Source organism: Drosophila montana, unplaced genomic scaffold, assembly GCF_035044405.1.
Source record: "Drosophila montana isolate Dmon_TW-CO22-7 unplaced genomic scaffold, ASM3504440v1 contig_3733_1, whole genome shotgun sequence".
NCBI lineage: Eukaryota > Metazoa > Arthropoda > Insecta > Diptera > Drosophilidae > Drosophila > Drosophila montana.
Genome location: NW_026998620.1, coordinates 8743688 through 8758131, shown reverse-complemented (window position 1 = coordinate 8758131; position 14444 = coordinate 8743688). Strand labels below are relative to the sequence as shown.

Genomic DNA, 14444 nt, shown 5'->3' with positions numbered 1-14444 from the left:
CCTTAGCTTTTCTAATTGTATTAGTTATACAATAAATTTACATTGAATTCGGATTACAGCCACCGTTTTCGTAGCTAAGTTTTTTTAGACTAAACGATTTTTTATAATATAATTATGTATGTACATGTACATATATGTGTAGTTAAACTTAACACAATGTTGATTACGATATTTAAAGTGTGTTAAGACTTTCCTCTGCCACTGAACATATCTTGTTATTTCCATCATATTTCTATATATATATATATATGATCTAATCTATGATTTGGTTTCTGCGTACTCTCAGCTGTGTGTATTTTTCCTACGTATTTTGCTTTAGGCACTGATCAATTACTAACCTTTGTTAGAACAAAAAATGTTTTTACAGATTAAACTTTCATAGGCAATCTAGCCCCAAAGCCTGAACCGCTACATCTGCTTGTGCGATTCTTGTGCCAAACTTATGCAACATTTTAGCTTATCTCTGCTCTATGCATAATTCAACAGTTTGGCTGGCAAAAGGCATGTACATACATAGCCCGGAATTCCCAAAGACCGCACTGCATTTGAGCAGCAAACCCGAAATATCCATTGAAATTTGGCGATTTGTGGCAATAGCAAAGCAAAGCAAAAGCATCGCCAAAACTCAACTGGTTTAAAATAATTCGGAATAGACAACAAACAAACTAAAATCGAAGGCTGCAAAATGAAAATTGTAAATCATTCAATGAAATTACCTCGTTATCTTTGGCCACAGAGCGCGGCGAGCGAACGACTGCTCGGTGTGGGCAGCGGGACGATCCTAGGATCCTGGCCAAGCTGCAGTTACATTGAGTTGCCTGGCATAAAATTGTGATTTTATTATTTTTGGCAGTGCGCCCAGAATGCGGCGCTTTGCAATTGCTTTGTCGCGCAAGCACATGTATACACACACACACACACTATGAGCCTCACATATGCTGGCAGCTTTCACATGCAACGATAACTGCTGGAAGTGGAAAAAAAAAACAGCTTGCGGCTGCATTCAACAATTGCCAAAAGGTGGCCAAAAACAAAAAATAGAAGAAAGAAGAAAAAAGGCAAAAAATGAACCGCGACCATAAATTATACGCAGTGTATAGACGGAAATTTTTATGGACTGTGACTGGGGCGCGCCTAGCTACGGGGGCTCCATTTCTGTTCTGTTTGTGTCTTTTTTCAGCATTGGCTTGTGGCATTGTTGCCGCAATTTTATCACACTTTGATAATCGTGTGGCACATGCTTCACGACACGTCAGCGACCCCGACCACGTTGCCATTCGATTCAATTTGCCCGTCGCTCGCAGTTTTACACTCGATAAATTTCAACAAAGTGCTTTAGTCACTTATCGCGCGGCTTAGTTGCTGCTGCTGCCAAAATTTGCATACATTTTCTTTGGTTTTTCTTTTTCATTTTCATTTTCTTCTTTTTATTTTGGTCACTCGACACTTTATTGTGCGACCTTTTTCACACTTTTTCCATTAAGCGTTGCTTTGCTGATTTGGTTACTGCGCTTAGCGCGCAAATTATTTCACCTTTTATTCAATTTACTTTATCCACCAAACGTGACGCTAATGTAAGTCAACATAACTGTGCATAACCGTGTGAGCGTGTGTGTGTGTGTGTGTGTGTGTGTGTGTGTGTGTATGTGTGTGTATGTGGTTGCAACAGCAGTCGCCACTTCCGGAGTCCGTGGATCGTCAGCCACACACACAACACACACACACACTGAGAACGTTTGGGGGGCCAGCAAAATCCACTTTTGTTACATTTTTTATGAACACATTCGCTGGGACAAATAACCCGTAAAGTCAGTCAAATCCACGATAAAACCGAAAAGCGCACACACACACAGTGGATGGATAAAGTGTCAGCAAACGAAATGATGCTGCATAGTTTTAGGCTGCCGCATATATGGCAACACACACAATACACGGCCACACATATCGGTACAAACTCTCACACACACACACATAAGAACACACATGCACACTTATGCCTGGCCACTATCACCGATGGGCCCTTTCCGGCCCCGAGGCGTCGACAACGCCAGCATCCATTAATGCTTTTTCCATTAAATCCCCAAATAGTGCCTAACTCACACAGGCTCACATAGTCCGAGCATTAGCCATATAAGTTTGTGTGTGTGTGTATGTGTGTGCTTAACTAATATTAATACACTTGGCCACGGCCAAGCCACTAACACGCAACAGTTTCAATTTTGTCCGCTTCACACGTCCAAACAGTTCGAAATGCCGGCAATGACTGAACTGAACTTTGAATTTGCCTGCTCTACCGTCCTATGCTGCCAGCGTCGCTGACTGTAGCATCCTCGATTGCCAGACAGACTGAGCAGCAACGTCGACAGCGACGTCGGCATCAGCGCCAGTCGGTTGAGATTATCTCCGTCGGCTATTGCCCTTCGGCTCACGGCAGTAACTGTAGCCAAACGTTGCGACATGATTGAACGGCGCGCGCTGCGCTGCCAGCTGCGATGTGAACGCATTTTCTCTTTTTTTTACACTTTATTCTCTTTGCTATCTATCTGAGTGAAGTAACTATAGCTTGAATTGTTGTTACTTGCATACTGCGCTTTCATTACTTACGCTCTCTTGCATTAGGACCAGAGGGCAAACGAATTACTCTGACGTCTGAGCAGAAAGACAGAGAGAGACTGAGAGGGAGAGATAGCGCCAAATCGGGAGATAACGCTGTCTCTGTTATTCCTGACCGCTGTTCTGATTGCATTATAAAGTTCTAAATTATTAATGAGAGTTAAAATGAAAACTGAAGAACTAAGCGTTAACATTTTAATTATCGTCTGTTGCAAGTGCATTAGTCAGATTTAAGCTTAGTTGAATAAACTGATATCATTATTTAATGTCTATATATAGTTAGTTAATAAATATATACATCTTAAGAACTTTTATTTTATTGCTTGAATGTTTATATAAATGCATATATGTTTATAAAAAAATTTAACTTTATTTCTCATAGTTTAAACGAAAATAGAAACAGATATATTACAAAACTAGATTATAAAAACCATCTTTTCTTAAGCTTTTGAAAAAAATTTGTTTAACCATTTTCAATTGAATGTGATACAGTACCCCTTACATCCGCATCGCCTCTGGCCATGGCTTAGGGCAGCAACACTTCATCACCTGTATGGGCAGCTGCCAACATAAATCACGAGAATGTGCAACGCTCAAGTGTCGCATTGGCGCCAAAAGATTTGCTACATAAAACACGACCCGCATGGCAGTTACCCCTGTTCCATGAACGCCAGCCCGACGCTTACTACGCAACTTTTAGCGTAAAATGTCATTCACTATTCGCGGACTGCGTTTGGCTTTCGCTGTTTATTTTTATTCGAGGCAAACATATGCAGTAGCACGTGTTGCTTCCCCAAGTTGGCTCTCTGCTGTCAACAAAACAACTGCGCCTGCGCGCTCTTTCGACGCCAGCAGCGAGCAGCGCGTCGGCAGCGCTGCCAGAGCAGTGAAAAGTTTAAGGCCTGACCTACGACAACCAAACGAACCAATGAATGTATTGAATGCCGACTAAAAAGATACATAAGTATGTGATTTGCGTGTGTGTTAGTGTGTGTGTGTGAATGGTTGTTCATGAGAAAGAGAGAGAGGGAGCATCGCATAGCCTAGACCTGTCAAAGCGCATTATCATTTTCATATATCATGCTTAATGCGGGATGATATTTTCATTTAGTTTGTTCGCTCTCATCATCAGAACACTATATAAGTATATATATGTTAACTGTGTGTGTGTGTGTTCACTTGGCCACAATTCTGCGTAGTAACTAAAATTGCCAAATACTTGAGTGAAAGGCTTTTGCGTAGATAGATGAATCAACTCAGATTTCATCATATTTCCAGGCAGGCAGGTGAGCCAGCAGGTAGCAGACAGTAGGCAGGCAAATAAATCACAACAGCCTGTAATTTAGATGTTACATAACTCAATTGGCAGGCAAAAGATATTTGCAGAGTCATTTATAACTTAAATACACGTTAAGGAGCTTTACACTTTTCAACTGAACAAAGCCTGGTTTATGCATATGCTTTTTAATTATATTTGATGGCAATTTGGGCAACACAGCACGACGCAAAAAATGGAACAAAAACAAGGATGAGAGGCTATATTCACATCCATCTATCACACATGAGCTGACAATACAACGACTGGGCCCATCTTGTCAGTTATAGGGTCTCGGGGCACGGGTCACGGGTCACGGGCCTTCAACAAATGACTCGGTCCATTTATGCAAAGCTCTTAAATAAATTACAAAATTGTAATAATTTACCGTGCACATCAGCGACGGAGCTGCAAAACAGGATGAGGCGTCCTGCTGGGCACACAATAAGGCTATTGAAGTCCTCTCAGCCGCACAAATACAAGCAAGTGAATACGCACACACTCTCGGCTTATGTATAAGTATATCAGTATATCCGTCCTGTTGCTTTCTGAGTTGCCTTCTGGTGCCTCGACGGCTCCTCTACAATTTGTATTGTGTGAACTTGCCCACCACCAAACGGTATAATTTACGCAACTCGCTTATCTTGCCATTTAATTTTAGATTTACGGCTTTGCTTTTGCGCTTTTTGTTAGCCGAGTGCCATTTAAGTTGGCATCCGAACATTTTATAAGGGCCAAAATGTATCTAACGGGTACATTTATTAACAAATCAGCAGCTAATTTTAGCATTCCATGCATCGATTATAAACACTTATTTATAATATAGTGTTAAATGTTAATACTAGCGGGTATTCCCCGGTCTTGCCCGTAGCAAGTTTTGTGTTTCAAATTCAAGATAACCTTTATCACCAATATTCTGCTCGTGCATATCTAAAAAGAAACCATAAACTTGAATATATAAACAAAATGAAAATATTTGTTTTAAAATTAAATATAAAGCCTACATGTACTCCGAGTTTGTTTTATCGTAAATACAGGCAGCAAAAAACTTAAAACTATTCAAGAGACGCTAAGGCCTTACTTCAATATTGAAATATAGATATCTGCCAATCTATTGAATATTTTACATTTGCAGTCTATGCAAAAATTAATTTAAAATAATTTATTATAAATACAAAGCTTACTCATACAGGTGCGCCGCCTTTAAGAAACTGACTGAGTATTAAAGGTTTAATAATCGTCATTTTGTTATTAATTAAATTTAAGCTTACACTTGTTTTTAATTGTTGGTAAGCAGTGCTTAACACATGCCGCTATAGCACTTAGTACTTCTAGATAGCCAGCTTTTTGGACATCTTAATTCTGGGAAAAACTAAACCTGATTCGTAATAGCCTATTAAGATAAAGCCTTGCATCAGCGACATATAAATACGTACCGGCGTCATTTCCACCACAGAAGTCTGTTGCGGCGTTGCCAAAAAGCAAGAACCTGCGGTATAAAAATTTTCGCCAAAACTAACTTTGCCCTAGATTAAGTAAGACTTAATTCAACTTAGAATTACACAAACAATTACCTCGACTGTGTGATCAAATGAAACAACTTTCAAGCAATCATCGCTTTCCCACCGCACTCTGATAATGGCAAGACGGACCTGGCTATAACAGACTAGAGTACCCAAGAGCTTAAAGATCATTGAGATAATATGTACCCGGTGTTCCCATTGCTTCCGGTAAGATTAAACTAAATAATGTTCTTTAGACGTGGATATCTAAGAAGATGGAATGGGATAATCTAACAACTAAAATGAAGGAATGAACTGAAGCTCTAGCTTTTTATTAGCTAACGACAAGTAAGAGCAGTGGCAACAGTAAAAAGAATCCAAATCGCGGCACTGCAAATACTTCTCAGCTGTTTATCTTTATCTTCAAAGTAAGCGAATCTATTTAATCTACAGCGGCTAATTATTTTAACGTAACTTAAGTAGTTAGAATAAATTGTAAGCATACAAGAGCCAACGAGCAAAACTTTATGACACTTTACGGGCCTGGAGCTATAAAAGCGTCAGGTTTTGGCCAGCAGAGCCACAGTTTCATCTTAAGCATCAGTTTTAGTTAAGCTTAGAATATGGCAGTCAGTTTTGTTGTACTATACAACTGTCTTGTGCGTGGCCTGATAGTGCAACCCTCAGGACCTATGTACTTGCCACAGGCCGATGAGACACTAACTCAAGGTCCGGAAATAGTTGAACTAGAGGATCCCACATCTGGTACATCGGTTCAATTGTTTTCGTGCTTGTATGGAGTTGGCCAAATTCCTGGAATATCAAAACCAACAACCGAATTCAATGCAGACCGTCGCATTTCTTTTGCCTCTTTGGATGATTTCAGCCAAAATGGCCTGGAAATCAATAACCAAATAGCCACCAACTACCATGACAACTATGGAGTTCAAAACTCCCCAGCTGATTCGGAACTACTTACAGTATATCCAGTTACCACACCGACCACCGCACCAATTCAACGCCTACCCGCCTTACACGCAGCCAAACGCAACTGTCACATTATCAAATGCCCCAAATTTTCCCATACAACATATGGCAGCGATGGTGACAGGTGCTATGAGTTCGTCAATCCGTGCTTCCTGGCCGTCGCCAGCTGCAAACGCCACAATAATCGACTGCCACGTAAGCATCTATTTTAACACTTAAGCCTTATATGGCTGCTGAATGCTGTTATGGTATTTTATTTGCAGGACTCAAGGAAGTGAGCAAGAAAAAGTGTGGTACTCTCAAATCTAATCCCAATTCTAAGTAGCTCTCTCTGGGCTAAGAAGCTAAGTGAAAAAAATATTGATTATATACATATTTAGAAGCATAAATAATTTTAATATTTAACAAGTAAATTAATAGAGTTAATATAAATATTATATTTATTGAAGTTAATTATTGCCACATATAAACGAAAAATTATATAAAACATTTCCAACTTGTGCTCTGACCTATCAAACAACTCAAATAGCCAAAGATATTAAAAAGGATTAAAGTTAAAGTCTATAATCTATAAGTTGTTATAATAGTATTAATTATAGTTTCAAGCTCATTATCATTATAAAGTTTATCATATGCCATTGCAACTTACAGCGAATTGAACACAGCTTACAGATAAAGCCAAAAATACTTTAATAATTTAAATATGCCACTCACGAGTCGCAATTGACATATTATTAAATTTGGCCTTGCCTCAGTGCAAAAATCGCCGGCCATACGAAACATTCTCTTCGGTCTCGCCGGAATACGCACAACTTTCAACCAACGAACTGCCTTACTGCTGGGAACTACAAAAACAAGGCCAGCTCGAGCGATAACAACATGGGAGAAAGTGTTGCCTGTACACGAAAACTTTTGCCTGGTAAAATTGGTCGGCAAGAGGAAGGAAGGGGCAGTGGTGCTTGTGGGTGTCTGGCATGCGAAGTTGAGCGCTGCAACCACAGCAGCAGGCAGCGCAGGGCGCAGGGCCTGGCCCAGACGGGCGGCCAACAAAATGCTCTTGCAAAACCGCATCATTATCATGAACGCAAGAAATAGAGCAGCGGTTAAGAAGACGAAGAAGAAGAAACCGAGGGTGGAAACGGCACGGAACAGGAAGTGTTTGGCTGTGGCCAACCCAGGACAGCAATTTTGTGGGCTGCTCGCACCGCTTGTTATATCAATGCTGGCACAAATTTTAATAAGCGCTTTATTTTATTATATAACAACAACAATAAGAACAAGGACAATAACCACACACAGCACGGGAATCATACGGCAAAGTTCGCTGGCAAGCCGAACCGGACACTTGTTGATCCTGCCGTCGCTCCTGTTCGCGCTCTCACACTTTAGCCGTCTGCTCGTTAGCCAGCAAAAGTGTTAATTGTTTAAGGTAAAATTTGTGTAGCATAATTTTTGGGCGTGCACTTTCAACTTTTGCTTGTCGGTGCGAAAAGTTTTCAGCCCAAAAACTCGCCCCCCCCCCCAACACAGCCGCAGCCCGCTCGTTATAATTATACTATTAGATTTTTGGCAGATTTTTGGCGCGTTGAGCTGGCAAATTGTGTGCCGCATCAGCAAAACTGGCAAATTCAAGCGAAAACTTGCACCTCTTTTTTATTATACTCTTATTTAATCAAGTCGGTGAAGAGGGTATAACGTTTTTGTAAATATGTATGTAAGAGCTGAAATAGACTTCTCCGATAACATAAAGTGTATTTATTCTTGATTAACATCATTAACCGAGTCTGTTTGTATGGTATCTGTCTGTCTAAATGTCTGTCTGTCTATCTGTCTACCTGCCCGTCTGATGTCTGATCCGTATGTATGATCGCGTTGATCAAAAAGACTTTGAGAACTAGATATTAAAATAGTGAACGAAGGTCCTTAGATTGAATTTCTTTAAAATTATCAAAAACTCGCCACGTTTCCACGATACCGATAAAAATCGATATCGGTATCTTGTTTTGACCATATCTCGGCTAGTGACAAAACATAGCCTCGGTCTTTGGTATTAACGGCTACGGATAATATTATTTTTGCCCTAAGTACTTATAATAATTGGACATTAAGCATCAAAGTTATTCAAGTTAGAGGGGGAAAAAGAAGCACAGCAGCACAAGAAAATCAGGCTGTGGCGGACATTTAAGCTAAGAAAATTTTGTTATATGTTCAAAAGTTCAAAATGAGCCCATAACCAATTGGCGGACACTTTTGAGCGGTAAAAAAGTGCCCGAAGATCGGTGTCCACCCAAAGAAGTTTTCACCAAATAAAGATTGTAACGGCAGCTTGGCGCTTTGCACAGAGTATCCCCGATTCGGTTTCAAATTTGGCCAACATTATTTTGCCGAGCATTGCGTTTGACACATTTTGGGCACGGGCACTAGTTCAAGTGGTTCTATGATTCTCGTGGTCTCCTGGGCGAGGCACTGGCATTTTAGTCGCATGCTTGGCACACGCTTCATTAGCTTTTATTGCGAGAGCACTTTAATTATTGTGGCCGGGCAGCACATTTACCTGGCCCACATGGCAGTCGACAAATTGTGTGGCTCATAAATCATTCATGCGAACTCTTAAAGCAACAACAAAAATAGCAGCCACAACGCGGAGCTTAATTAAATTGCATTAAGTCGGCTTTAGGGTTTTGGGGCAGCGGCAATTGTTTGTTAATAAAAATGCCATAATTTATGCAGACGCTGATTTTAATTCATTGCTGTGGCTTTAACATTTTTGAAGCCCACTTTCCATTACACACATGGCTAGCAGATAGACGCGAGGCGAGACGAGATGATGGCGCTGTAGGTACTGGGAGGCAGGCGCTGTCTGTCATGGTGTGGCAATTATTGACAACGACTTGTTGGCGCCACGCAATTTCCGTTGATGCGTGGCAATGCAATTATGAAAATTATGCGCCTGTATCCTGTGTGACGTTCAGCCACGACCTGCCCGTCCTCTTTTGCCTGCGCAAATCAGTCAGGCGCACAGATAATGTCAGACGTAGGGGCTTAGCACACACAAAAAAAATGCATAGCTTGATAATGGAGAAAACCATGCCAGTCTTCAGATGTCAACGGCTGATGATGTGGCTTTTGTGCGTCAAGTTGTAGTTGACTTGAGCCTGCAAGTAGAGGGAGACAGAGAGAGAGCTGTGTGTGTGTGTGTGTGTGTTGCTCCAGCATTACTTTTCAAGAGAGCTTCAATTTCAATGGCGTTTAAGTGTATCGTCGTCGTCTGTCGGCTTCGTCTGTCGTGTGTCGTCTGCGGTTGTTGCAGTTGACACATAAGTGGCCTTTAATGATATCAAACTTCATGCGTTGCTTTCATTGCTATTACAGTAAGCTACTCTCCTTCCTGCTCTCTTTCTCTCTCTCTGTCTGTCTGCTTAGTTTGCATGTCAAACTTTTCCATACAACTGTCATTTCGGTACTTTCATTTGCAGTCTTCATCAACAGATAAAAAGCCCGTAGGAGTTGACGAGGCCAAAGGGATTGAAATATATGTAGGCAGCCTTGCAACATAATATTCAGCTAAATAGGTTCAAGTAGTACTTGCGGTTGATCAAGTGCCTGTGATATAAGTTGGGGTAGCAAAATTATGGTTAATTCAAGTCAAGAGTCAAAGTTTGTTGGTGCAAAGCAATGCCGCATTGAATCATATTTTGTTTTAAACATATTCCTCCATAGCTAATACATTACATTATCCAATCACAAAATCTTTGCCCAGCTGTTTGCCTAAAATTCTACGCATTTCAGCGGCCACAATCTGAAAGTTTCAGTAAATTATTGTGTTAAAACTTTCCATGAATAATCATAACGCAAGTAGTGAAAAAGTATGCTACCATTAAATACCCTGTTAAGAAGAAATTTTAACAACAGCTCGTTATAGAATTATAGTAATCTAAATACTACAGACTCATAATTTATTGGCATTAATGTGCCTTGTATTTTCTGTACCCATATTTGGGCCAAGAAGAGCTATTTTTTTCACTTAAAGACTAAGAATTATTGTTATTCACATTGTCGAAGACGTTATGCGGCTTGTGGCCAGTGGAAAACATCTGGCGGCGGCTCGGGCGGCGACCCTTGTGAATTTGGAAAGTGCTTAGCCATGACAAAACCTTTTTTCCACTTAAAGGCCACTCGGCTAGGACCACCGCCGAGGGATGCTGAAAGTGGGGCTGGCGGAAGGACGTAGCAGTTCGCACCCAAGCCGCATTATTTCCAAACGCCTGGGCAGCAGCTACTTTCAATGGCAGTTTTATGCGTCCAACTCGACTGTTCTTTGCGCGCCTTTTCAATAATGAAAAAATGTACGAGCTTTGAATTTTCAAATGATACAGACGTGGGTGACGTGCGGCAGTGCGGGGATGCTTAGGCGAGTCGGCAGACAACTACAGTCGCAAAGGAAATAAGGCAAAGCAAAGTTTGGAAAGTGGACGTCGAAGTGGAAAAGGCAAATTAAATTATTTCTCATGGAAATGCGGCAACGTCGGCGACAAGCAACGACATCGGCCAAATTGAAAAGCGTTGACGGAAATAAAACTAAAATGTGCTGCGCGTGGAAAATTACAATTAAATTGACTTTACCGACGATGCGATAAAAGTAAATTAGCATAACTTAAAGACTTGGCAATCCAATTGTCGTAAATGTATATGTATATATAATATATACAGCTGTATATTCCATCTTTAATCCACTCTTACCTGCCTGGTTATCCTTATGCCCAGCTCAACTGTCTTTTGTTATTAATGCCACTTGGCAGCTTTGCTCGTCCACTTCAGCTCAAGTGGTCGCTGCACCTGCACCGAGCTACTGCAGATCCCCCCATCCAATGGCCTCTTACCCTTGCCTGATATCATGCGCTACTTGTCGCTGCAGTGCGTCTTACATTTTTGTGAGCATAATAAAGTGCAGCAGTCAACCAGGCTGGCAGACAAGCAGCCCTCGTCGAGGGTTTCGGGCCAGCAACAAAGCGTAAAATGTGAATAGACTCCATGACTGTAGCTGGACTATGAAAAAAGTTCAAGTCGGGGGCGTGTCGGGCATGCAAAAAACAAAAAACCAAAAACAAAAGCACCAAGCGTGTCCTGACTGGATAATTGAAAGCAACTTTGCGACTTTGCCCGCATGAAATTGGCTACATTCTTTTTTTCTGTTTGTTATTTGTTACTTTTGTTCTTGTTGCTACTCCTGCTGCTGTTGTTGTTGTTACCATTGTCTTTGGTGCAAGTAGTTGCTCCACCCGGAAATTGAAATGTCAAGTGTGCTGCCATGTATGAGAAAACGGAGCAAGAAAATTCAGGTATGGGTCAACATTCGTGCCGAACTGACGCCGGTATTAATGCGCTTAATTGTCAAAAAGAAAAAAAAAAATTATTATTCGTGAGAGAAAACCTTTAACCGATTCACCTTATGCCAATAAAGTGCCCATAGTGCCATCAGGCAATGATCCAGCCTACTCGTCGCTCTTCCTGACGTCTCTCGGTTAACTGCTGTTTGCTTAATGGAAAATACGTGCTTCTACATAATTGGATTTTTTGATTTCGCTCGCATTCCGGCAGTTAAAAACCACGGAGTGTCAATGGATGATGTAAAATGTTTTCCAATGGCTCCACAAATTGCTTTCAATGTCAGTTACCAAAAAGTCACCTGGATAGATAAAATAATAAAACAAAACATTTCTGATAATTAAAATCGGTTTTTGCAGTTAAGACTATTAGCGTTAATTTATTTATTTACTAAATAAATACCAATGAAGTAATTTAAAAAAATAAATAGAAAGACAGAGAGCCCAAAAAGCTGAAACTAGCAATTGCTTGACTTACATTCGTTTACTTGTGTCAAAGACAAAAATAAATAGAACATATATAAGACATATAATCTGCAGCAAGATATACACGCTTATTTAAAATTCTTCTTCTTCTTCTTAATCGAAAAAGAAGAAACACTAAAACAAAGGATACAATTTCAAGTATATAAAATATATTTGATGCTGCGATGCGCTCTTTCTTTTCGCACTTATTTCTATTAAATGTCGACAGGACGCATGTTGGTTGAGTTTATTGCAATTTACTGACTCGGCACGTGACAAACGAGCCGCACGTTTCTCTCATTGTACGCGACAAAGACACTGACACACACAGATCACACATACGCAGCGTTGGCCCCTAAAACAGTCGGACATTTATCGTGGCGTTATTTATAGCACACCAGTAGCTCGATGTAGCAACTTTTCCCCCTCAGCTTAATAACAATACATTCATTTCGTCAACCAGCTTTGAATTTCATGAAACTGAAGTTGCTCACATGTAAGCAGCTCAGAATTAATCAGGCCATAGACAGAACAGTACAAATAAATCATCTTGTATATTATAATATGACTCAAGATGTTGGTATTGTCTTACATTTATTACAGATTGACAGTATGTTTATACTATGAACCTATATGCATTGGGTTTGTTTGACAACATCTCGATTTGTTTTGTGTTGCCTGCAACAGTCCAGAATATTATTTCACACGCATGAACAGAACCACAAATCCATATATAAATGTATATATATATATATGATATATGATATATATATACTGATATATATATATACTCAAATCACAGCATATGCATTGTTAGGCATCCTTATTATAAGGTAAATATGGCAGCATGTTTGCTTTTCTGACTCTGTTTTCATTGGTTTCTGCATGTTTGGCATTAAGCAGCGTCTGGAGCATGGACATTGTTGCTGCTTCGTCCTGGCTGTCCATCTACAGCTTCCACATGTAACATGTAACTATACAAATATTGTATTATAGATTGCAGCTAGTAAATGTAAACATCTTTCATACTATTAATGCCTTCAAACCAAAAACTTTTGCAAGCCTTGCGAAATCAATGCTAAGTGTGCATGCAATCGTCATGAAGGGTATAAAGGATATATGTATTAAAAAGCCACCAGCACAAAAATCAGGCTAGTTAGCTACTATAAAAATTGTATAGATTTTTAACTTTACTCTTAGAAAATTTCAATATTTCTATTAAGCAGAAAACCATCGCATGTATTCATATATTCCGCATGGCAAATGTTTTTTTTTGCGTTTCTATCAGGAGTATAGTTTAAAGCAGACAGTAAAGTTTCTATATATGAGTGTGCATATGTGTTCCGGATATCTTTTAAACTTAGAGCGCATTCCTTAACAAATTAAATATAATTCTACCAAGTTCTTTTTTCAGTTATTTCCTTGCTTCTAGTATCTTCCTTTAATGTTCGTTATTTCGCTGAGGATTGATTCAACGGGAAACTTTATTTTGATATTTAGTACATGGCTTTTATTTTCTTTTTTCGACAAGAAAAACTTATATAGGAGATATAACTTTTATAAGAAAATTAATTATATGTTCTCACTTGATCATCGATATTTTTTCGAGAATTGTATCAATAAAGAAAGGACATTTTTTTTATATTTATCTTCTTTAATTTTCATTTTGAATTAATTATATTTGGAGTTGGAAGTTAGAAGCTTAAACTAAAAAATAATAATTTAAAAACATTTCCCAATTAGCTTAGTTAAAATTAATGCGTAGTAACGTTTCGAATTTGATCATTAATTCTAACTTCTTATTAATTATGATAATAAGGCAATTAGCTCGAAATAAAAGAAAAATTTCATGAGTATTTTCAATTGCATTCTTTACGGTAGCCGCATTAAAGGTCGTGACTTTCAAAAATGGTCTCAGAAATCACCCTATTTGTACTTATGTTTGTTTAAGCTAATTGTGAATTCAGTCAAATAAGTGAAATGCTAGGCAAAACACGTTGTCCTGGCTGGCCAGGTTTGTTGGCACTATGCCTGTTAAATGGAGTATTCTTGCCCACATTTGTGTTAGCCAGAAATCAGGAATATTACGATTTTGGATTTGTTCACAATTTAACGAAACATTTGCATGTGCGCCACAAGCTTGAATGCTTTATCACTTTTGCCGCAAATCGCAAGCCG

The 14444-nt window shown here is 39.5% G+C and overlaps 1 protein-coding gene across 4 annotated transcripts in view; it reads right to left on the bottom strand.

The window, feature by feature from the left end:
* Dscam3 (Down syndrome cell adhesion molecule 3) overlaps nt 1–2255 on the bottom strand; it is a 30917-nt gene extending 28662 nt beyond the window's left edge. For 3 of the 4 annotated variants that reach the window (XM_064694286.1, XM_064694284.1, XM_064694287.1), the window contains exons 1-2: nt 2203–2255; nt 717–818 (exon numbers count right to left, since the gene is read on the bottom strand). The gene's annotated coding sequence lies outside the window, so the exon portion shown is untranslated. The remainder of the gene's footprint in view (nt 1–716; nt 819–2202) is intronic. The other variant, XM_064694285.1, reaches the window with a different exon arrangement.
* Nucleotides 2256–14444: the final 12189 nt, after the last annotated feature.